This window comes from Eulemur rufifrons, chromosome 8 (assembly GCF_041146395.1).
Source record: "Eulemur rufifrons isolate Redbay chromosome 8, OSU_ERuf_1, whole genome shotgun sequence".
NCBI classification, from domain to species: domain Eukaryota; kingdom Metazoa; phylum Chordata; class Mammalia; order Primates; family Lemuridae; genus Eulemur; species Eulemur rufifrons.
This window is the reverse complement of record NC_090990.1, coordinates 10,079,446-10,102,261: the sequence shown is the minus strand read 5'-3', so window position 1 is coordinate 10,102,261 and position 22,816 is coordinate 10,079,446. Positions and strand designations below refer to the sequence as shown.

General features: G+C 39.0%; 1 protein-coding gene and 1 pseudogene across 2 annotated transcripts in view; one reads left to right on the top strand and one right to left on the bottom strand.

The window, feature by feature from the left end:
- The first annotated feature begins 329 nt into the window (after positions 1-329).
- FBXO42 (F-box protein 42) overlaps positions 330-22,816 on the top strand; it is an 88,587-nt gene continuing 66,100 nt past the window's right edge. Inside the window, exon 1 of one of the 2 annotated variants that reach the window (XM_069479395.1) lies at positions 330-546. The gene's annotated coding sequence lies outside the window, so the exon portion shown is untranslated. Of the gene's footprint in view, positions 547-10,188; positions 10,292-22,816 lie in introns of those variants that run through there. The other variant, XM_069479396.1, reaches the window with a different exon arrangement.
- LOC138391098 (U6 spliceosomal RNA) lies at positions 10,983-11,075 on the bottom strand (annotated as a pseudogene).

Below are 22,816 nucleotides of genomic sequence, written 5' to 3'. Positions count from 1 at the left end.
AGGGCACTTTCATACGCCACAGCCCTCCTCTGCTCATCCGGGTTCCTGGCTAAACGTCTATCTCAGTCTCACACCTTTAGGAAAACCGCCCAGTTGTCCAGACAGTGCAGCGCAGGGTGGATGCAGCACTGAGGCCAACGCTAGGGATGTAGGGGAGGCGAGCGCGAAAGCTTCGCTCCCCGAGATCGCGTTTCACACCCCAGAGAACCTCAGCCCCATACCACGACCCTTCTGAGCATGGCGTCGCGCCCTGGCCGCCCTGAGCCAGCCCGCCGCGCTGACGTGAGTGCGCGCGCGTCCTCCGCGCCGGACCCCGACGCATGCGCCCTCTGCGCTGTCTTCTCCCGGTCGGGGCAGCAGCGGCGGCGGCGTTTGAGTGGACGAAGATGGCGGCTGTGGGCGGCTCGGGGTCCCGCCAGCTGTGAGGAGCCCCGAGTACTGCAAGCGCTGCCTGAGGCCGAGCGCCTCTGCTCTGGCCCTGTCCTTGGCTCCCTCACCACAGTCGCCAGCGGAGTGAACCTGAGAGCGTGGAGCGAGCTGGGCCAGGTGAGGCCTCTCGCCCTCCTGGGGCTGCGGCGGGGAGCCGGCGCCTGCTGCCCTTTATGCCCCGGGCCCGCTGGGGGCAGCGGGCGCCCCAGGTCTGGTGCGGGGGTCGGCTCTGGCTGGTCAGGGCGCCTTGCTGTCGCCATCCTCGGTCTCTCCTGTGTTAGGCGGGGAGGAGGTGAGCCCCTTTCCAGCCAGCCCTTGGAATGGAGCGAACCCGTCTCCTCGCCTCAGCAGGGCGGTTCTAAGTCCCCTCACCGGGGCCACGAAGGGGTGTGTGGCCAGGGCAAGGATAGCTTTAGGGTGTCAGATAATCTTTCCCTCCTCCCCCGAACCTTTAACTCCTGGCGAGAGGAGCCAGAGTCGGGTGCCTTGTAAAATTGGGGCTGCGGCTAGGGGCCAGCATCTCTGAAGCTGCAGCTGTAAAGGGATGGTTTTGGAATCGGTTTGCGAAATAAAACGCAAGCAGCTTTTCCTATCCCCTAGCTTGCTGAGAGTGTTCCCCTAGAGAAGTGGGAACTGCGGATCTCCTGGCTTGAGACAGCAGTCCACGTTGTGACTGTGGAAGGCTTCTGGTGAGAATTGTGTGCACAAGGAACGGTGAAGGGTGGGAACGAATTTGTAGACGGAGAGAAAACAATTGTGCGATCTCGATAGTCTCAGCAGAGTAACTTCAGCTCTAATGGAGTTCGTTTGAAACCTTTGGATTAAGATTCGGAATAACCAATTGCTTTGTCTGTTAAATCTCCCGACCTTTTTTTTTTTTTTTTTTTGGAAAATAAAAGCTTCATTTCTTAATTGCCAAAGTCTTTGGATTTTTCTATGGTGGGATTCTGATCGATCTAGATGAAGATTCAGGCACGTTACCAGTTCTCATTTGCTGGCAGAGACATTGTAATATGCTTATTGCTTTTTGAGAACAACTTTTTTTGTTGTTGTTCAAATGCTAATCGGGAGACTTTGATTTAGTTTCTCTGGTGCGGGGAAGCGGGTTTGAAGCCTGTGGTCGGTCTCTTCCTTGAGGAATAATGGCTCAGTTGGAATTGTGCTGTGGGGAATTGTTGAGGCAATTGCTTTTGCTTGAACACACCAGATACCTTTGTAACAAATTGGTTTTGCCTGTGCTTAAGAATGATGACATCATAGATTTAAAGGGACGAGGGGAATTTGAGAGGAAATACCATCATTTAGAATTGAACATTTAGAATTCAGTCTGTAACTCTCATAGTGAATAGTGATGCTCTGTGTCAAATTGCTAACTTTGAGTGCATTCAATCAAGTGTATAATCTGAATGGGTGTCTTTTCTATGTTATGTTATCACTTTATATCCAATAACTGTTTGCTTTTGATAGGCCCCATATAAATATATTACCCAATCTACATTGGTCTGTGGGTGTGTTGTGTACTTCAAGAAGCTTTTAGTTGTTAAAATGACAACTGTTTAGTTTAATATTAGCTAATTCTTTGACCATTTTTTTCCTTTTCTATTCTTAAAGCCTTTTCCATAGGAATTTGTAGATTTTCTTCATGCCTTTTCCAAAATGTAAGCCTGAACCAGCAACTTCTCTGGGGTAGAAAATTGGAGAGCCACTTTGCATATCAGTTTGCTAATAAAGAGTCGGGAAATTAATGCAGTAAAACATCCTGGTGGTTTGACATCATGCTTCTTGGCATAATATGTTGCATTGTTGTGCTAAATCATCATCAGGTATTGCTGCAACTTCATGACATCCATGACATCATTTGCTCTACAGCATTTTGACTTTTGCAGTTCCTACCTCTCTCAGTTACAAAAAGAACAGAATCAGGAAAAATAGCTTAGGATGCTTCTTCTTAATGTCTTATTTCTAGAAGGGCCTTTATTTAATACTGCTTTATGTAGTTTAAACTCTTCCGCAAGATTCAGAGCTGTGTAATTATTCCTACCTATTATGAAGAGCAAGCAAAGAAAATGCTAGAAAAACCTCTGAGTTTTATGAGATTATTGAGGACACAAGGAGAAGCTATCTTGAAGATGAACAAATACGTAGTTATCTTTTTGATTTTAGGGTTGTTTTAGTCGTAGAATTAACAACTCTATAAAATCAGAAGCCATTTGGTTAAATAATGCCCTTCCCACTTCACAAGATTGTTATGTGGATCAACAGAGATAATGTTTGTGAAAGTGCTTTGTAAAATGTAGAATAAAAGGTAAATATAAGATTGATTATTCCTGCTTTATGAAACACCTATTAAGGGCCCTTTCTGTGCTAGACATTTTGGGAAGTAGGTACTAATGATTCTAAGACCAGACAGCTTTTGGTCTGAAGTTGCCTACAGTCTGGTTGGGGAGCAAGATAAGGACACCCATTAAGCATGTTGTAGTATAAGAAGTGCACTGAACCGACCAAGAGAGTCAAGGAAGGCTTCTTCCGGCTGGTATGGCTTTTCCCCACCCTTTCCTATTCTGCAAAATCTGCCTTTTGTGAGTGACTTGCTTTTTATAAAAACTTCAAAAAAAATTCTCTCCAGTTCTTTTCCCCTTTTATTCATTCACTGTCATGACACTTCCCACACAGTATGCCCCAGTTATGATTTCTGCATTCCCAAAAATCCAGCAGTCTTGGGAGAACCTTTCTGAGTAAGTCATATGCACAGGGAACAAACACAAACATTGCAGCTGCAATTAAAATATCTCGGATTACTAAGTGGTGACAACTTTAGAGTGATAATGCTTTTTTTGTTTTTGTTTTGAAAGCTAGCACAAGAGGTACTGTATATTTTAATTTGATCACATTTAATACAGTAAATGTTTAGCTGTCATTGCTTACCGTGTTGACTATAGGTGGTTGTTAGTACTGTCTCCTTTCTCCCAATAATAAAATGAGAAAGTCTTATTCATTTTTGGGTGAAACTGACAGCTTAAGTCAGAATTACATTGAAATGTTTTATGGAATCTATGTGGATTGGGGTTGCTTATGCATCTCTGATACTGAACTTCTGTGTCCCGATACAAATTACGCACCCTAGTGCTGTAGTTGTTTTGTAATTAATTTAGCATGTTGTCACCTATATTGCAAAAACTTAATGAATTTTTGGATTGAGTAGAATCTTAACATGGCACTGTATTGTCTGAACATGTGCCATCTGTATCTTAACAGAAAATGGTGCCCTAAGGTTGTTACTGACAGAAAAGTGAAGGTGATGTGTTAATTTTTCCACATTATGACAGTTTGCTACATGTACAAGGATATAACCTATAGACAAGTCATTTAAAAATTCTCCAGTATTGGCGAGGTGCGGTGGCTCACACCTGTAATCCTAGCATTCTGGGAGGATCACTAGAGCTCAGGAGTTCGAGACTGGCTTGAGCAAGAATGAGACCCTGTCTCTACTAAAAATAGAAAAAATTAGATGGGTGTGATGGCCCTTAGTCCCAGCTACTCTAGAGGCTGAGGCAGGAAGGATCCCTTGAGCCCAGGAGTTTGAGGTGGCAGTGAGCTATGATGATGCCACTGCACTCGAGCCAGGGTGACAGAGGAAGTCTCTGTCTTCAAAAAAAAAAAGAAAGAAAGAAAGAAACCCCAAAATTGCCCAGTAGTAAGCTTATAATACAGCTTATTTTAAAAATTGTTTCCTGTGGCATTTTTCTGTAAGTCATTATAAAATTATGACTTAGTGGTACTCTTGTAGCTTTAATTTTGTACTTCCTTACTCATGCATGCATTGGAGAGTAAATTTACTTTGAATTTGATTCTTTCTGTAATAAATTTCTACTTTTTAATTTATAAAGTTTTCTTCCAAGTTTCTAATTTAATTTTTTCCAGGCTGGGCATGGTGACTCATGTCTATAATCCTAGCACCTTGGGAGGGCAAAGTAGGAGGAATTGCTTGTGGCCAAGGGTTCATGACCAGCCTGAGCAACATAGCAAGACCCCATCTCTACAAGAAAAATAGAAAAATTATCCAGGTGTGGTGGTATGTGCCTGTAGTCCCAGCTACTTGGGAGGCTGAGGCAGGAGGATTGCTTGAGCTCTGGAGTTTGAGTTTGCAGTGAGCTATGATGATGCCACTGTATTCTAGCTGAGGAAACAGAGCAAGACCACATCTCAACAAATATTTTTTTTCCCCAGTGTTGGTTGCTGTTCTGTGTTTTACTTCAAAAATGGAAGTATCTTGTGGTGCTTTGATACAGACACATATGCACACGTGTGTTTATATATGTATACTATATAAATCTGATAAATGTATAGGTATTGTATAAAACAATAGTCACTTTTAAAACTTTACTATTCTGGACAGTAACTTAGCTTAGATAGTAACTTATCTTTTATCTTCTCTTGTCTTCTAGTGATAGATTTGAGGTAGGTCATTTAATTTCTGTAAAGGTAAATAAGATTTAGTTTTAGCTGATAATGTTCCCTTAGAATATTTACTATTTAGGATATTTTTATTTCAATTTTTAAGGAATTCACTAATATGACATGCTTTTCAAATTGGTTTCCTTTATTATTCTCCAATGAGGCAGAGTGTTTAATTCTTTACTTTTCATTATAAAATTTCTTAGTAAAGAATTGGTGCAATGGTCATCTCAGTGGTGGCAAATAAGTTTCTTTGCTACTCTCTGTATCACTGTAGGCACATACATTTTAATTTATTCGTTATTTTACACTTAGTTATAGCTATTTGTCTATTGACACTGAAATTTGGCCAGTAAAAGCATCCTTAAGCTTGTGTTGTGTCTTTTTGACATGTCCCCATTTGTCTTCAAGTGCTTCCTTGTTTTTTGTCACAATAAGCTATCCCAGATTCACCTTGTATTCTCCCTGTCCTTGAAGTGAAATCAGTCATTTTTCTAAGAAGCCCTAGTGTCTTATATAGGGAGTGTCATTAGAAACTAAGTTCTGTGTATGAGGGATGTCTATTGCGATAGGGTCTTCATTGTGTCTAGGTCTTTTAGTAGGCAGAACTAGAAAATATGTTAGTTAGAAATCAACAATGTTGATATTTACAAATGAATTTTAACATATTACAGGATTTTTTCCCTTTTGATTTTAATTCACTTATTACACTGAAAATTTTTTTTTTTTTTTTTTTTTTTTTGAGAGAGTCTCACTCTGTTGCCCAAGCTAGAGTGTCGTGGTGTCAGCCTAGCTCACAGCAACCTCAAACTCCTGGGCTCAAGCAATCCTACTGCCTCAGCCTCCCATGTAGCTGGGACTACAGGCATGTGCCACCATCCCTGGCTAATTTTTTATATATATATTTTTAGTTGTCCAGCTAATTTCTTTCTATTTTTTTTTTAGTAGAGATGAGGGTCTCGCTCTTGCTCAAGCTGGTCTTGAACTCCTGAGCTCAAACGATCTGCCTGCCTCGGTCTCCAGAGTGCTAGGATTACAGGAGTGAGCCACCACACCCGGCTGAAAATTTTGGTTTTAATAGTGTTAACATTTATTTGCTTTATCTTACATATATATAAGAAGGTTTAAAAATACAGTATCCACAGTGCTACCAATAAAATAACTGAGGCAAATGTAAGATTTCTTTGCAGGTTTTTTTTTTTTTTTTTTTGAGACAGGGGCTTCCTTTGTTTTCCAGACATGAGGACAGTGGCATGATCATAGCTCACTGTAACTTCAAACTCTTGGGCTCATGCGATCCTCCTGCCTCATCCTCTATAGTAGCTGGGACTACAGGCACATGCCAACACACCTGGCCTTTTTTTTTTTTTTTTTTTTTAGAGACAGGATCTGGCTATGTTGCTCAGGCTGGTCTTGAACTCCTGACCTCAGGAGATCCTCCCACCTTGGCCTCCCAAAGTGCTGGAATTATAGGTGTGATCCACCATGCCTGGCCTACAGTTCTTTTTAATCTTAGAATATTCTATCCATCAGGATCTGGCCAAAAACTGGAAAACATACTAAATATTTTAGAGGAGATTTAATACAGGGAACTGATTACATTGTATTACATAGACTAAAAGGTCAAAAAAAAAAAAAGGTAGGGTGGATATCTTAGTCTGTTTTGTGTTGCTATAAAAGAATACCTGAAACTGAGTAATTTATAAAGAAAAGAGATTTAGTTAGCTCCTTGTTCTGCACACTGAGAAGTTCAAGGGCATGGCCCTGGTTTCTGGGGAAGCCTTTTGTAGTACTGTGTCACAACATGGCAGAGGAGGTCAAAAGGGAAGTGGGAACAGGGGAAAACCTGAGGGATGTCTTTGCCTTATAACAACTCACTGTCCCAGGAACTAATCTAGTCCCTGATAACTAATACAGTCTCAGAAAGCCAGAACTTACTATCTCTGTAACAGCACCAAGCCAGTAATGAGGGATCTTGCCCCCATAACCCAAACACCTCCCATTAGGCCCCACCTCCTAACACCACCACATTGGGGATCAAATTTCAACATGAGTTTTGATGGGTTTGAACAAGCCATATCTAAACTGTAGTAGTAGGGTAACTTAGAGATTAATAACTGTAGTGTGAAGGTATCACCTCAAAGGTCAAGGGAACAAAAGGGAGGAGAATGGTATTACCAGAACTTTAAGAATATGGAAGAGGGCAACCACCTCAAACACTACTGCCACTTCAGAGCTGGGACCACAAGGAGGAATTGCCAAGGATCGTCACATGGCTGGTGTTTGGATCATCCTAATTTTTGTTAGTTTTTGGTTTATCCTTTGAATTTTTGTTTGTGCAAAAATAAGCAAATATCTACACATATTTTTTTCTTTTCCTTTCTTATACAAAAGGTTGCCCTACTGCATGCATTGGTCAGCACCTTGCTCTTTTTGCTTAATATGTCTTGGAGATCATGCCATATTGGAACAGAGGTAATCCTTATTCATTTTCACAGCTTCATTGTGTAGATGTTACCAGAGTTGTTCACCTGGTCTCCCTCCCCCCCCCCCTTTTTTTTTTTTGAGACAGGTCTCTCTCTCTCTCTCTCTCTCTCTCACCTAGACTGCAGTGCAGTAGCTCACTGTAACCTCAAATTCCTGGGCTTGAGTGATCCTCCCACCTCAGCTTCCCGAGTAGCTAAGACTATAGACATGCACTGCCAAGCCTGGCTAATTTTTAAAAATTTTTTTGAAGTGGTAGTGTCTTGCTATGTTGCCCAGGTTGATCTTGAATTCCTGGCCTCAAGCCATCCTCCCACCTTGGCCTCCCAAACTGGTCCGTTTTTGATGGACATCAGTAAATAATGCTTTACTGCTAATCTTTTAAAAATAAATTTTGGTATGGTGTGGTAGAAGGAGTGCTTGGCTGAAAGACAAAAGGTACAGGTTCTATTTTTGCCATCAATTATTAGCTGCATGGCCTTAAGTCGCTTAAGTTTTCTGACCTCAGTCTCATTTGTAAATAAAATGTTCATTTGCTCCATAATCTCTTAAGATCTGCTATGTTATTTTGTATTTTTCTGCAAGTTTTATTTGTTAACCATATTTTAAATCTATTGTTCAATAAAGTGTATAAAGCATTATAGGAAAATTATGAGAATATTTAAGGTTAAGTTTTAGAAGTATTAGTGAAGGTTTTCTGAACTTACATCTGTGATACTTATTGATTAAAAAAAAAAAGAAAAGATTCTTGGACCCATGCCTATTTTCTGAAAGAATCTCCAGGAAATCTACCTGCTAGGTGATTTTTATGATCAGGTGAGCTTGTGAAGCAAAATTTATTTCATGTGCATACACGACAGTCCTTTAGATTTTGTGTAGATAAGAAGTCAAAACATCCACCATTCATAAAATTATAATCTGATTATGGAGAAAAGTCATATAAAAACATAACTATAACAGCATGAAATAGTGTGACATTAAGTGTCAAAGAGTAATGGCACAGATGGACTTCTGGAAATGATTAGTGTGGAAGGGGGTGGTTAGGAAATGACTTGTGATGGAAGGAGGTACTCTCCTCCGTCTAGAGAGATGAGTATTTTAGGTAGGGAGAAGTGGGAGGGAATTTCTTTTCACTGCCCACCACCAGAAAGAAACACAAGTGGAAATGAAATTTTCCATTCCCTCACAGCATGTTATTAAAATGTATTATGTTCTTTGCAGAATATTTTTGTGTCAATGGGGAAGCTGACTTTATATGCAAACTGAGAGATTTGATAGGAGCATTGTGGGATTGTAGAGTACTTTGAATTCTTCCTGAAACACCATTTTCACCATGTTTCTTATCTGCTCACATTTGATGAATTTCTAGAGACTACAGAATAATCCTCTAGACCACATTGATGAAGCAAGAGACAAGTCAGGGGAGTTAGATAGCTACTGTAGATTAAATGTGATGACAGTGAAACCAGCATCATAGCAGGGGGATAACAATAAAGGGGAAGGACATTTTGAAGAAAGAGCTAGTGAAAGAAGGTGAAAGTCTGTATGTAAGATATCATGTAATGGAACGTATTACTGTTATTCTTTTGAGGATGGTGTGAAATGAATTTCAGTGATTTATTTATACTGTCTTTAAATGGCCAGACATCGTGGCTCATGCCTGTAATCCCAGCACTTTGGGAGGCTGAAGTGGGAGGATCACCTGAGGCCAGGAATTGGAGACCAGCCTGGGTAACCTAGTGAGACCCTTTCTCTACAAAAAATGAAAGATAAAAAATAAATGGAGTCATAGAATTGGGTTTAAATTCCGGTTCATCTTCTTTTCTATAAAGCTGTGTGACCATGGACAAGTTAATTTATCTGAGCCCCATTATACTCATCTGTAAAACAGGACTGATAATATGATAATATGACCCTCATAGAGTTAAGGATTAAATGAGATAAAGTACCTGGCACATGCTGTCAATACCTGTGGTTTCCTTCCCTTTTTATCATTTTTTTTTTTTTTTTTTTTTTGAGACAGAGTCTCACTCTCTTGCCTGGGCTAGAGTGCCATGGTGTCAGCCTAGCTCACAGCAACCTCAAACTCCTGGGCTCAAGTGATCCTCCTGCCTCAGCCTCCCAGGTAGCTGAGACTACAGGCACGTGCCACCGTGCCTGACTAATTTTTTCTATTTTTAGTTGTTTGGCTAATTTCTTTCTATTTATAGTAGAGACAGGGTCTCACTCTTGCTCAGGCTGGTCTCAAACTCCTGAGCTCAAGCCATCCTCCCTCCTCGGCCTCTTTATCATCTAGTCTTGACACCCACTGCATTTTAATGGTTACTTAAGACCTTGCTGCACAAAGTCCGCAGACTGGCAGCCTTGGTATCATCAAGGTTAGAATGTAGAATGTCAAGTCCTATGCCAGGTTTACTGAATCTGAATCTATAGTTTAAACTAGATTCACATTGAAGTTTGAGAAGCATTGGAACCTTCAGAGATTTCTAATGGAATTTCTTCCTTTCATCTTAGTTCCTAATGATTTGGTTATTCTTTTACCTTTGGCAGATTGGTTCTGCTATGCATTCTTACCTGAAACTATTTTATTTTTTATTTATCTTTTTTTTTTTTTTTTTTTTACAAGACAGGGTTTCGCTCCGTTGCCCAGGTTGGAGTGCAATCACAGCTCACTGAAACCTCATATTCCCTGGGCTCAAGTGATCTTCCTGCCTCAGCCTCCTGAGAAACTGGGACTACAGGCACACACCGCCACTCCTGGCTAATTTTACAATTTTTTTTTTGTAGAGACAGGGTCTCGCTATGTTGTTCAGACTGATCCAACTCCTGGCCTCAAGCAGTCCTCCCGCTTCAGCTTCCCAAGTGCTGGAATTACAGATGTGAGCCACTGTGCCTAGCCATGAAACTATTTTGGATGAACTATGTGAGTGAGCATGTGTTCAGAGTGAAAGTTCAATTGCACAAATATTTGCACATTATTAAATAGTATTAAAAGTTAATTTTAGCTAGATTTCTTTATATTGTGAGAAATACAAAAGAGTGCATAAAGCATATACAGTTTAAAGAATAATTATAAGCAAATACCGGTGTAAACACTATCCATGTCAAGAAATAGAATATTGCTGGTGTCCTAAACATCTTTCCAGTGTGCTGCTGTCTGATCACAATCATTTCTCTCTCCTTGAAGTAACCACTATTTTGACTTTAGTGGTAATTTCTTTGCTTTTCTGTATAGTTTTACCATCTATGTATATATCCCCAAACAATAGTTCTGTCTTTACGTAAATGGAACCATACTTTATGTATTCTTTTGTTGTCTTCTTTTGCTCAGTATTAGAGATGTATCCATTTCTTGTGTAGATTTTCTTTTCAAAGTAGCAAAGCCAAATATTAACAAATTTTGCACAATTTTAGTTATTATATTAACCTTAATGTTTAGTTCAAAACACCCATCTATACAAGGTTTGTTTGTTTCTTTTACTTAAAGACACACAGTTTTAATATGTAAACCAGTCAGCACTAGTTCTAAATATTAAAAAATGGCAAGTTTTGTTTTTTACTTTTGGCAGGAATATTGTAAACTGTCCTGGGTGTTTTTTATTTTTAAATTAGACTATAAAATGGTCTACTTTTTTTCTCCCCCAGGGGCCATGCTAATCTTCTCTGTATCATTCCAATTTTAGTATATGTGCTTTTGAAGCAAGCACAAACTAGCACTTTTTAAAAATAAATCAATTAATTAATTAATTTAGAGATGGACTCTTGCTGCGTTGCCCAGACTGGACTCAAACTCCTGGGCTCCAGTGATCCTCCTGCCTCAGGGTCCTGAGTAGCTGGGACTACAGGCTTACATATGGATTTTTAATAGAAATGTAAAAATTGGAACAAAATTGGATTTACTGAAAAACTGGGAGACTTTTTTTTATTAATTAGTATTAATCTTTTTTCCTTTTTTTTTTTTTTTTGTTTTTTCTACCACCAGCAAACTGTGCTAGGAGACATTTTTAAAAATTTCAGAATAGGTACTTATTGTAACCAATTTACATAATATAAAAAAGGATAAAATAAATGAATCTTTTATACAAACTGCTGTAGGTAACTAGTTTTAACAGTTTGAAATGAAATTTTTTCTGTGGTTACAAAAATATTCACTCTCACATTTATAGGCAAAAATGGGTTTTTAATTTTACAATAAGTTGTAGAGTACTCTTTTGAAGTTAGTACATAAAGATCCACCTCCTTTTTAACAGCTGCTTAGAATTATGATTGTATTAGAATTTGTTTATCCATCCCTCCATTAATGGACATTTTGTTTGATTCTTATTTTATTTATTTATTTACTTTTATAAACAGCGCTGTTGCCCAGGCTGGAGTACAGTACCACGATCATAGCTCACTGTAACCTTGAACTCCTGGGCTCAAGTGATCCTCCTCCCTCAGCCTCCTGAGTAGCTGGGACTACAGGTGCACACCACCACACCCAGCTAATTTTTAAATTTTTTGTAGAGATGGGGTCTCGACATTGTTTGTTGCTTTTTTACTGTTAAAACAGCACTGCAGGGGGGGCAGCACAAAAATAAAAACAGTGCTGCATTGAACATCCTTTTTGCAATTGTGCCAAGATTTAATTCAGACATATTTCTAGAAGTAGAATGTGTGGGTCATCTGGCATGTGCATTTAAAATGTTGACAGATAACTTTTTGGGGGATTTTAGCAGTTATGGTTCAGTATTCCTTGACAATCCTCAACTTGATTGGAATTTATTTTATTTTATTTATTTATTTTTTGAGAGATAGGGTCTACTTTGTCACCCAGCCTGGAGTGCAGTGGCGTGATCATAACTCACTGCAGTCTCCAACTCCCAACTCCTGGGCTCAGGCAATCCTCCTGCTTCAGCTTCCTGAGTAGCTAGGACTACATGTGCGTGCCTTTACTCCTGCCTATTTTTATGATTTTTTGTAGAGACAGAGTCTCACTATGTTGCCAGGCTGGTTTAGAACTCACAGCCTCAAGGGATCCTTACACCTCAGCCTCCCAAAGTGCTGGGATTACAGGCATCAGTCACTATGCCCGGCCCTGAAATTTTAAATTATGTTTTATCTTTTGTCATCTATTGATTTTACTCATCTATCCATTGTCTACTATGGGTTAGTTACTAGGGGCAGTACATACATGAATCAGACATATAACCCATACTTGTTGAGGAAGATGTGTACCTGATTATTATATATGGTAGAAAGTGCGAAGGAAATATAAAGGGAATTCAGAAAAAGAGTTTCATTCTAATTGGAGGAATCAGGGAAGGTTTTCTGAAAGAAGTGATGCCTGACCCAGCCTTGGATAGACAGATTTGCACATATGAAATTGTATTCCAAACAGAGCATCAGGAGCAAAGGATCATAGAGGTGGGAAGCAAGAGTCTTTATCAAGATTCAACTTGGGCCGGGCGCGGTGGCTCACGCCTGTAATCCTAGCACTCTGGGAGGCCGAGGCGGGTGGATTGCTCAAGGTCAGGAGTTCGAGACCAGCCTGAGCGAGACCCTGTCTCTACTAAAAATAGAAAGACATTATATGGACAACTAAAAATCTATATAGAAAAAATTAGCCGGGCATAGTGGCGCATGCCTGTAGTCCCAGCTACTCGGGAGGCTGAGGCAGTAGGATCGCTTAAGCCGAGGAGTCTGAGGTTGCTGTGAGCTAAGCTGACGCCACGGCACTCACTCTAGCCTGGGCAACAAAGTGAGACTCTGTCTCAACAACAACAACAACAAAAAAAAAAAAAAAAGATTCAATTTGGCTGAACAAGAGAGGACTAGATTGGATTGGGTAGAGGCACACAAAAGTGAGGTTAAACCCAGATTATGGTGACTTTAACATGTATGCTAGCTGTGGAGGACAGTTCCTCAAAAAATTAAGCCAGAATTACCATATAATGCAGCAATTCTACTTCCAGGTATATACCCAAAACAATTGAAAGCAGGAACTCAAACATATTTCTGCATCAATGTTCATAGTAGCATATTCACAATAGCCAGAGGTGGAAACAACCCAGATGTCCTTCGATGGATGAATGGATAAACAAAATGTGGCATACACATACAATGGAATATTATTCAGCTTTAAGAAAGAGGGAAATTCTGATACATGTAACAACATGGATGAATGTGAAACACGTTATGCTACGTGAAATAAGCAAGACAGGACAAATACTGTATGGAATCACATATGTATGCATATGGAGTATCTAGAGTAGTCAGATTCATAGAGACAGAAAATATAATGATGGTTGCCAGGGGTCGGGGGCAGAAGGCATGGGAAATTAATGTTTAATGGGTTTGGAGTTTTAGTTTGGGATGATGAAAAAGTTCTGGAGATGGATAATGGTGATTGCACAATAACGTGAATGTGCTTAATGCCATTGAACTGTACACTTAAACTTGGTTAAGATGGTAAAATATTAAAAATATTTTACTACGATAAAAATTGAAAAAAACTGAACAATGTTATGCTAAAGACCTTGAATTTTAAATAATAGACATTGAACAGTCAATGAAAGTTGTTTTTTTTTTTTTTTTTTTTTGAGACAGAGTATCTTTCTGTTGCCCAGGCTAGAGGCAGCAACCTCAAACTCCTGGGCTTAAGGGATCCTACTGCCTCAGCCTCCCAAGTAGCTGGGACTACAGGCATGCGCCACCATGCCCGGCTAATTTTTTCTATATATGTATTTTTTAGTTGGCCAGATAATTTCTTTCTATTTTTAGTAGAGACGGGGTCTCACTCTTGCTCAGGCTGGTCTCGAACTCCTGCCTCGGCCTCCCAGAGTGCTAGGATTACAGGCATGAGCCTTCAATGAAAGTTTTTGATCCAGATTTGCATCATGAAGATTAATCCAACAGCAAAATAAAGGATACATTGAAGAGGGAAGGAGTAAGAAGGTGGGAAACCAGCAGTTCTCCCTATTGAAGTAGTTTAGTTAAGAGCTGATATGGCCCTGATACAGGGCAGCAATGGAGGGAATTGGAAGGAAGGGTGAATATAAGAGAAATTTGACAACTGATTAGATATGAGAGGAAAGTGAGAAAGCAAAATAAGAGACGACTTCTAGGTTTTGAGTCAGGGAAACAGGACAGTAAGTGGGTGGCTGGGAAAATGTCCAGAATGAACTTGGTGTATCAGGTGTCTAAAAGGCAACTGAAAATATGAAAATGAGAGAATGAAGTTCAGGACAATCAAGCCTAGAGATGAGTTTTAGAATCATCCATCCATCCATCCTTTTGAATAAATGTTTAACTGAATTTGGGCTTTTTGCCAGGTATATCAAATGAATACTTTAGTCTCTAATCTTAAGGATATCACAATCTAGTGAGTCATTCTCTTAGAGGTTATATTTGAAACTACGTGATTGCCCAAGGAGAAAACGTAGCAAGGAAAGAGAAGGCAAAAAATGGAAGCTTAGGGGCTACCTCCATGGGGTAAGAAAGGAGAAAGGAAGCACACAATGAGGGGTCAGAGAGGTAGTTAGATACCAAGGGGAATATATAGTCAAGAATTAAACTGAATTTGAGCAATTACAATGGTGATAACAGAAGAAGCTGGAAATTTTCAGAAATTTGGTCTTTAAAAGTTTAAAGTTTGCTATTTCATTGTCAGTTTGTCTGTAACAGTGATGACAGGGTAATAATGTTAAATTTCCTTTTTCTCTTGTGCCATTTTTGATGTTTTCTGATCTATAACTGATTGAGGTAGAATTACATTAGTGTGCCCACGAGCAGTGCTTTCAGCTTTGGATTTCTGCTGTTATAAGCAGAAAGTCCCACTTGGAATTTTTGTCCTTAGTGTTTTTTTTTTTTTTTTTTTTTTTGAGACAGAGTCTCACTCTGTTGCCCAGGCTAGAGTGAGTGCCGTGGCATCAGCCTAGCTCACAGCAACCTCAAACTCCTGGGCTTAAGCGATCCTACTGCCTCAGCCTCCCGAGTAGCTGGGACTACAGGCATGCGCCACCATGCCCGGCTTAATTTTTGTATATATATATTTTAGTTGTCTATATAATTTCTTTCTATTTTTAGTAGAGACGGGGTCTCACTCTTGCTCAGGCTGGTCTCGAACTCCTGACCTCGAGCGATCCACCCGCCTCGGCCTCCCAGAGTGCTAGGATTACAGGCGTGAGCCACCGCGCCCGGCCTGTCCTTAGTTTTTACCTATAAATCAAATATTGTCTTCCTTTGATTTAAATTGGCCTCACTCATAAAACATTTCTTTTTTGTTATGATACAAACACATAACATAAAAGTAATCATTTTAGGTGGTTTTAACTGTATTCATATTTTCGTGCAACCAATAATACATTTCTTGATTCTTACTACTTTTTAAAAAACAGAACATGTTGGGGCAGGGAATATATGGGAAATCTGTACATTCTGATCAATTTTGCTATGAACCTAAAACTGCTCTAAAAAATAGTCTATTGAAAAGAGAATGTGAGACAAGAGAGGTTGGGTGCAGTGGCTCATGCCTATAATCCTAGCACTCTGGGAGGCCAACGTGGGAGGATTGCTTGAGCTCAGGAGTTTGAGATCAGCCTGAGCAAGAATGAGGCCCCGTGTCTACTAAAAACAGAAAAATTAGCCTGGCATTGTGGTGCACACCTGTAGTCCCAGCTACTCGAAAGGCCGAGGCAGGAGGATCACTTGAGCCCAGGAGTGTGAGGTTGCTGTGAGCTAGGCTAATGCCAAGGCACTCTAGCCTGGGTGACAGAGCAAGACTCTGTCTCCAAAAAAAAAAAAAAAAAAGAATGTAAAGAATGTGAGAGAGAGACCTTTTTCCTAGCAATTTTATTTCATCTTTCTCACATGTAAAGTTGGTTCTGTTTGTTTAATTTCACTATAATATTCAATGTATTTTATTTGAGATACCTAGTTGAGTGATTCAGGAATAATACTTCATATGTTATCTTAGTTGCTTTAAACTACAGCAACAACAAGAAGAATGTTTTATAACACATTTTACAGAAAAACATTGTTGGGGGAATAAACTGTTTTTAATTGTTCAACTAGCTTTATCAAGTTTTGTTCTTTTGCCACGTGTGCTTCAGAATTTTTTTTCGAAATTTGCTTTTTTTTTTGAGACAGAGTCTTGCTCTTGCTCAGGCTGGTTTTGAACTCCTGGCCTCAAACAGTCTTTCTACCTCAGCCTTCCAGAGTGGTAGGATTACGAGTGTGAGCCATTGTGCCTGGCCTCAGAATCTTTTTTTAAAGGAATATATAAGACACAGTTAGATAGCATTTGAAACTTTCTATGTGTTCTTCTTCCAATCCCTATTGCATTCATCTCTTTCTAAAATAACCATGATGAATTTGATATTTAGCATTCTCATGCATGCTTGTATATTTCACTATATATTTATGTATTTACAACATTTTACCAGGGCTGTCCAGAAAGTATCCAGCCATGGATACAATGGATACACAAATACAATGGCTGAATACTTTCTGGACAGCCCTCTATAGGGATAGTCTAATTTATTTAATATAAATGACAGTCTGTTTGTTTAAGTGAACTATGTTGTACAAATTAGATGTTTTATGAAGTCATTTTGTGAATGTAAAAAATAAGTTGACGAAGCCTAGCTTTCTTTACCAATGTATATAACTTTTTATTACTTACCTTTTTAGGTCTAAAGTTAATATAACTTGCTTTAAACTGAAAATGCATTTTATGAAGTATATATTTAATGAAATGTACATTAATTAGCTTATTTCATTAATTTAATGAAAGTGTATTTATTACTATTGCAAACTAATTTTTGGATAACTACTGCTGCTAAACCAGCAGAGGGGGCTCACCAATATAAAAAACTGCTGATGTCAATTCTAGCTGGAAAACTTGAAAATTTAGCTCAGAATAGAAGTAGGATAAATAGAAGTCTTAGTGATTCTGTCTCTGGATGTAAGTGACTATATCTTGATTATTAACACATTGGATATCAGTACCACTGGAAATGAATGTTATTTCTAATTTAAAAATTCATGGGCAATATGTTGAAATCTTTTTATATGATTTTATACATCTTTTCTAAGTCAGATTCTTGTAGGCAGCAAACATTTATAGAATTCGGTGCAAGTGTGTTGTTTGAATTCTGAAAGTGAATTTTTTTTTTCCTTCAGTTCTTAAGTTGCAGATAGCTCCTTGTTCTGGCCATATACCACTATGTAAATAGGAAGTAATAATAAAGATAATTAACCATGCTAATCTGTTTTGATTAAGGCCTCTCCTTACTATATAAAATTAAACATTTAGAATTATAACTCTTGGTTTCCTTCAATTATTGCTATATTTTAATAAATTGATAAAAACAAAATTTATGGCTAAGCTGTTTTTTATTTTTTGTTTTTTTTTTTTTTGAGACAGTGTCTTGCTCTATCACCCAGGCTAGAGTGTAGTGGCGTCATCATATCATTGCAACCTCAAACTCCTGGGCTCAAGCAGTCCTCCTGCCTCAACCTCCCAAGTAGCTGGGACTGCAGGCATATACCACCACACCCAGCTAATTTTTTGATTTTTTTTTTTTGTAAAGATGGGGTCTCACTTTTGCTCAGGCTGGTCTCAAACTCCTGAGCTCAGGCAATCCTGCCTTGGCCTCCCAAAGTGCTAGGATTACAGCTGTGAGCAACTGTGCCCAACCTAATTTTCAAAAATTCTTTTTTGTAGAGACTGGGTCTCTCCATGTTGCTCAGGCTGGTCTCCAACTCCTGGCCTCAAGCAATCCTCTCTCCTCAGCCTCCCAGAGTGCTAAGATTACAGGTGTGAACCACATTGCCTGCCCTCAAGCCTAGTTTTATTCATACTTGTACATAAGTATTTCTGTACATTTTAACAATTAAATATACCTTCATTTTGAGGATTCTTGTGGTAGCCACTGTTTTTTGCAATCTCTCATCAGGAGTAAGTCTTTAATTAGTGCAGGGCAGTTCAGTTAACCCTTTTTCTTTTTTCCTTCTTTAATTTGATGTACTGGAAATTTTCAAATATGTACAACAGTAGAGAGGATAATGTGATGTGTCTTTTTATACCCATCATTTAGCTTTAAAAATTACCAATATTTTTCCTGTCTTACTTCAGTTATGTACTCAACTTTTGGGTGGGGTGGAGGTATGGAGGTTTTGTTTGTTTGTTTGTTTTTGAGACAGGGTCTCGCCTTGTTGCCCAGGCTAGAGTGAGTGCCATGGCGTCCGCCAAGCTCACAGCAACCTCAAACTCCTGGGCTCAAGTGATCTTCCTGCCTCAGCCTCCCACTTAGCTGGGACTATATGTGTGTGCCACAACATGGCTAATCTTTCTGTTTTTAGTAGAGATGGGGTCTCACTCTTACTCAGGCTGGTCTTGAACTCCTGAGCTCAAACGATCCGCCCACCTTGGCCTCCCAGAGTGCTAGGATTACAGGCCTGAGCCACCGCGCCTAGTTTGAAGTTTTCATTTTGTAGTTTGCAGTATTAAAGAAGTAACATTGAACTAGATAACTGCTAACAACCTGGGTATTATCTTTCTTTTGTATGGTAATGTTATTGTGTAGGTGGGAATCCTACAAATGTACGTCAGTTTAATTTTAGAGTTTGTAAACTGATCCAGAATAGTAAATATGAAACAGTGAAATTAGGGGCATTTATTTTATATTATGTTCTTAGTTGTAGGTTATTTTTTAAAATGTTTAAAAGTCAACAATATTTACAATAGACCATACTGCTTACTGTGGTCAACAGTGTTTACCATAGACCTTTTGTTTAAGCCCCAGAGAAGTGTTCTGAGGGCATTAGTCTTATCTGTAGAATCAATTTTTTTTCTTTTTTTTACCATTTATTTATTTTTGAGACAGGGTTTCTGTTGCTCAGCCTGAAGTGTCGTGGTGTGATCACAGCTTGCTGCAGCCTCAAACTCCTGGGCTCAAGTAATACTCCTCCCTCAGCCTTCCCAGTTGCTAGGACTACAGGCATGCACCACCATACCTGGCTAATTAAAAAAAAAAATTTTGTAGGGACGGGGTCTCACTGTGTTGCCCAGGCTATTCTTGAACTGGTACGCTGAAGCGATCCTCCTGCCTCTGCCTCCCAAAGTGCTGTGATTATAGGAGTGAGCCACTGCACCTAGCCTATAGAATCAATATTAAAATGAAGTAAACATTTTTGCCCTCCACATATTTCTTTCTGTGTGCTAGCTAAATTTTATATTATAAGCTTTCTTTGAAGAAATACATTTGTATGGTCTTATTTTTATAGAGATGGTACAAAATATTGCCTTTTGAAGTTTGCGGTAGATTATTGTTATTTTTACTAGACAGTTGATAGAGTATGCAAGATCAATTTCACTGAGATCATAGCAAATTTAGAGAAGGTCAGAAATGGAAATTAGTTTTCCTGATTCTAGCCTTTTAAATGCTGACTCTTCAATTTTGAATTAGAGTGTTAACAATTTTCAGCTGTCACACTACCCATCTGAAGCACAGTATGATACAACACATATAAAAGGACAGTTGGCATTGACAATTTTCACGTTTATGGGCACCATATTGTAAAGTATATTTTTTGCCTTAAAGCAAAATTATGGTTGTGCATGTTGCATCTTGATTGCCTTTGTGCTGTTGCCTTTGGCTTGACTTTATTGGAAACCATAGCAATGAGAATTGAAATGTAGGTTTTAATTAGGCAAATGATTAATAAGCAGAATTGTAACTTGTAAAGTGGTGAAAAATAGAAACTATCTGTATTATTTATCTAATGTTGGTTTAGGTCTTGGCGGCCACCTCACTCAACATATTTATGTAGCTCTTAAGATAATGAAGCTACTTTGCAAAATGAATAGAGCCCAGAAGGAGTACTTAATTGGTTGGAGGGGATGGAAGAACCTCACAGAAGAGGTAACTCTTAAATAAGGAATAGTCAGTCATCTAAGTTTAAATTATGTGGGTAATGAAAGCTATAGTTGATTATGGCTGATGTGTTTTCTCTTAGATGACTTATAAGTTCCTAGGAAAAAAATACCACTTACCAGAATTAACTCAAGAAGAAATAAAAAACTCAAGTAGTCCTATTAACACTAAAGAAATGGAATCAGTGGACAGATAAATCTCACAAAAACTCCAGGCCCATATAGATCTACAAGCAATTTCTACCAAATATTCAAGGAATAGATAATCTGAGTTTTAGATAAACTCTTCCAGAGAATGCAAAAAAAAGGAACAGTCCCCAAATCATTTACTAGCATGACTTTGATTTCAAACTAGAGGACAACCCAAGAAAGAAAAATTGTAGGCCAAAGTCACTCATGACCATAGACGAAAAAATCCTAAACCAAACATTAGCAAACCGAATCTAGCATTGTTTAAAAATATGTATATAATATACAGTAGACATGGGGTGATTGACAGAGAGAGAGAGAGAGAGAGTCTCACTTTGTCACCTAGGCTGGATCATAGCTCACTGCAATTATAGCTCACTGAAGCCTTGAACTCCTGGACTCAAGCAATCCTCCTGCCTCAGCTTCCCAAGTAGCTGGGATTATTGGCTCGCACCACCACATTGGGCTAATTTTTTTTTTTCATTTTTTGTAGAGATGGGGTCTTGCTATGTTACTGAGGCTGGTCTCAAATTTCTGACCTCAAGCTATCCTCTTAGAGGCCTTGGCCTCCCAAAGTACTGGGTTTACAGGTGTAAGCCACCATGCCCAGCTGTGGTAGCTCATTTTCACACCTCACCAACAGACTAAAAAAACCCCATATGTTATCTTAATAATTGCAACAAAACATTTGATGAACTTTAATACCCATTTATGATTTTAAATTATTTAAATTCAAATTAATATCATTTGCTGCCTGTGTTGCAAGTGGGAGTGTAAATTGGAACAATCACTTTGGAAGACAGTTTGACATTACCTAGTAAAGATGTACAGGCCTAGACTCTACATCTCAACAGTTTCACTCCTAGGTATGTATGCTAGAAAATAGTTTTTGAACCCGTAGCTTGCAACCCATTAGTAAGAATAAAGCCAATTTAATGGCAGTGTTAATTAAAATAGAAAGTATCAGTGTACCTCACTGTAAGGATATTATCTTGAGAAACTTATTCCCACTTACATATTGTTATGTGTGTATGTGTACAGGGACCGGTTGTGATACAGAATTTATTTTATTGTGGTGCAAAGGTTGAAAGCTACTGCTCTAGAGAAACTAAAAAATACTCACCATTTTAGAAGAGCAAAACACTGGAGACAGTTGATTTCCATCAACAATAGAGTGGATAAATTGCCGCATATTCATGCAGTGATATTTTACAGTGCAGTGGAAGTGAGCTCTCACTACATCTGACAACGACACAGTATATCGCTTCGGGATATATTCTTATGTGATATCCTTTTATGGTAAGACTATAAAGAAAAGTAAGGGAGTGATAAAACAAAATAGCCTAGTGATTACTTCTGGTTGGGTCAGAGGTGTATGATAATGAGGAAGGGGGGGGTCATATAAAAAGGCCTTTTAACGGTCCTGGTGATGTTTTTGTTTTTCTAACTTGGATCTGGGTACACAAGGGTTTATTTTACATTTTTAAAACTATATATCTATGTTCTATGCAGTTTTAAAAAAATATGCATCAGACTGCAAGTAGTCTAGAACAAAACGGAAAAAAATATGCATAACATAAAATTTCCCATTTTAATTGTTTTTAAATGTATGGTTTAGTGGCATTGACATTCACATTGTGCAGCCATCACCACCATCCATTCCAGAACTTTTTTTTTTTTTTTGAGACAGAGTCTCTCTCTGTCACCCTGGCTAGAGTGCAGTGGCATCATCGTAGCTCACTGCAACTTCAAACTCTTGGGCTCAAGCCATCCTCCTACCTCAGCCTCTGGAGTAGCTGGGACTACAGGGGCCCTGCAATGCCCTGCTAATTTTTCTATTTTTAGCGGAGACGGGGTCTGGCTCTTGCTCAGGCTGGTCTCGCTGAGTCTGGTCTCCAACTCCTGAGCTCAAGCAATACTCCCACCTTGGCCTCCCAGAGTGCTAGGATTACAGGGGTGAGCCACTGCACTGGCCTAGAACTTTTTCACCTTTCCTAACTGAAACTGTGTATTCATTAAACACTAACTTCCCACTCCCTCCACTCAAGACCCCAGCAACCACCATTCTACTTTCTGTCTCTATGAATTTGACTACTCTAGGTTCCTCATATAAGTGGAATCATACAATATTTGTCCTTTTGTGTCTAGCTCATTTCGCTTAACGTAATAAATTTCGTTTCACTCATGTTGTACATATCAGAATTTCATTCCTTTTAAGGCTGAATAATTCCATTGTATGTTCCAATCTATGTATATTCCACATTTTGTTTATTCATCCATCAGTGGACATTTGGGTTGTTTCCATCATTTGGCTATTGTGAATAATGCTGCTGTAAACAT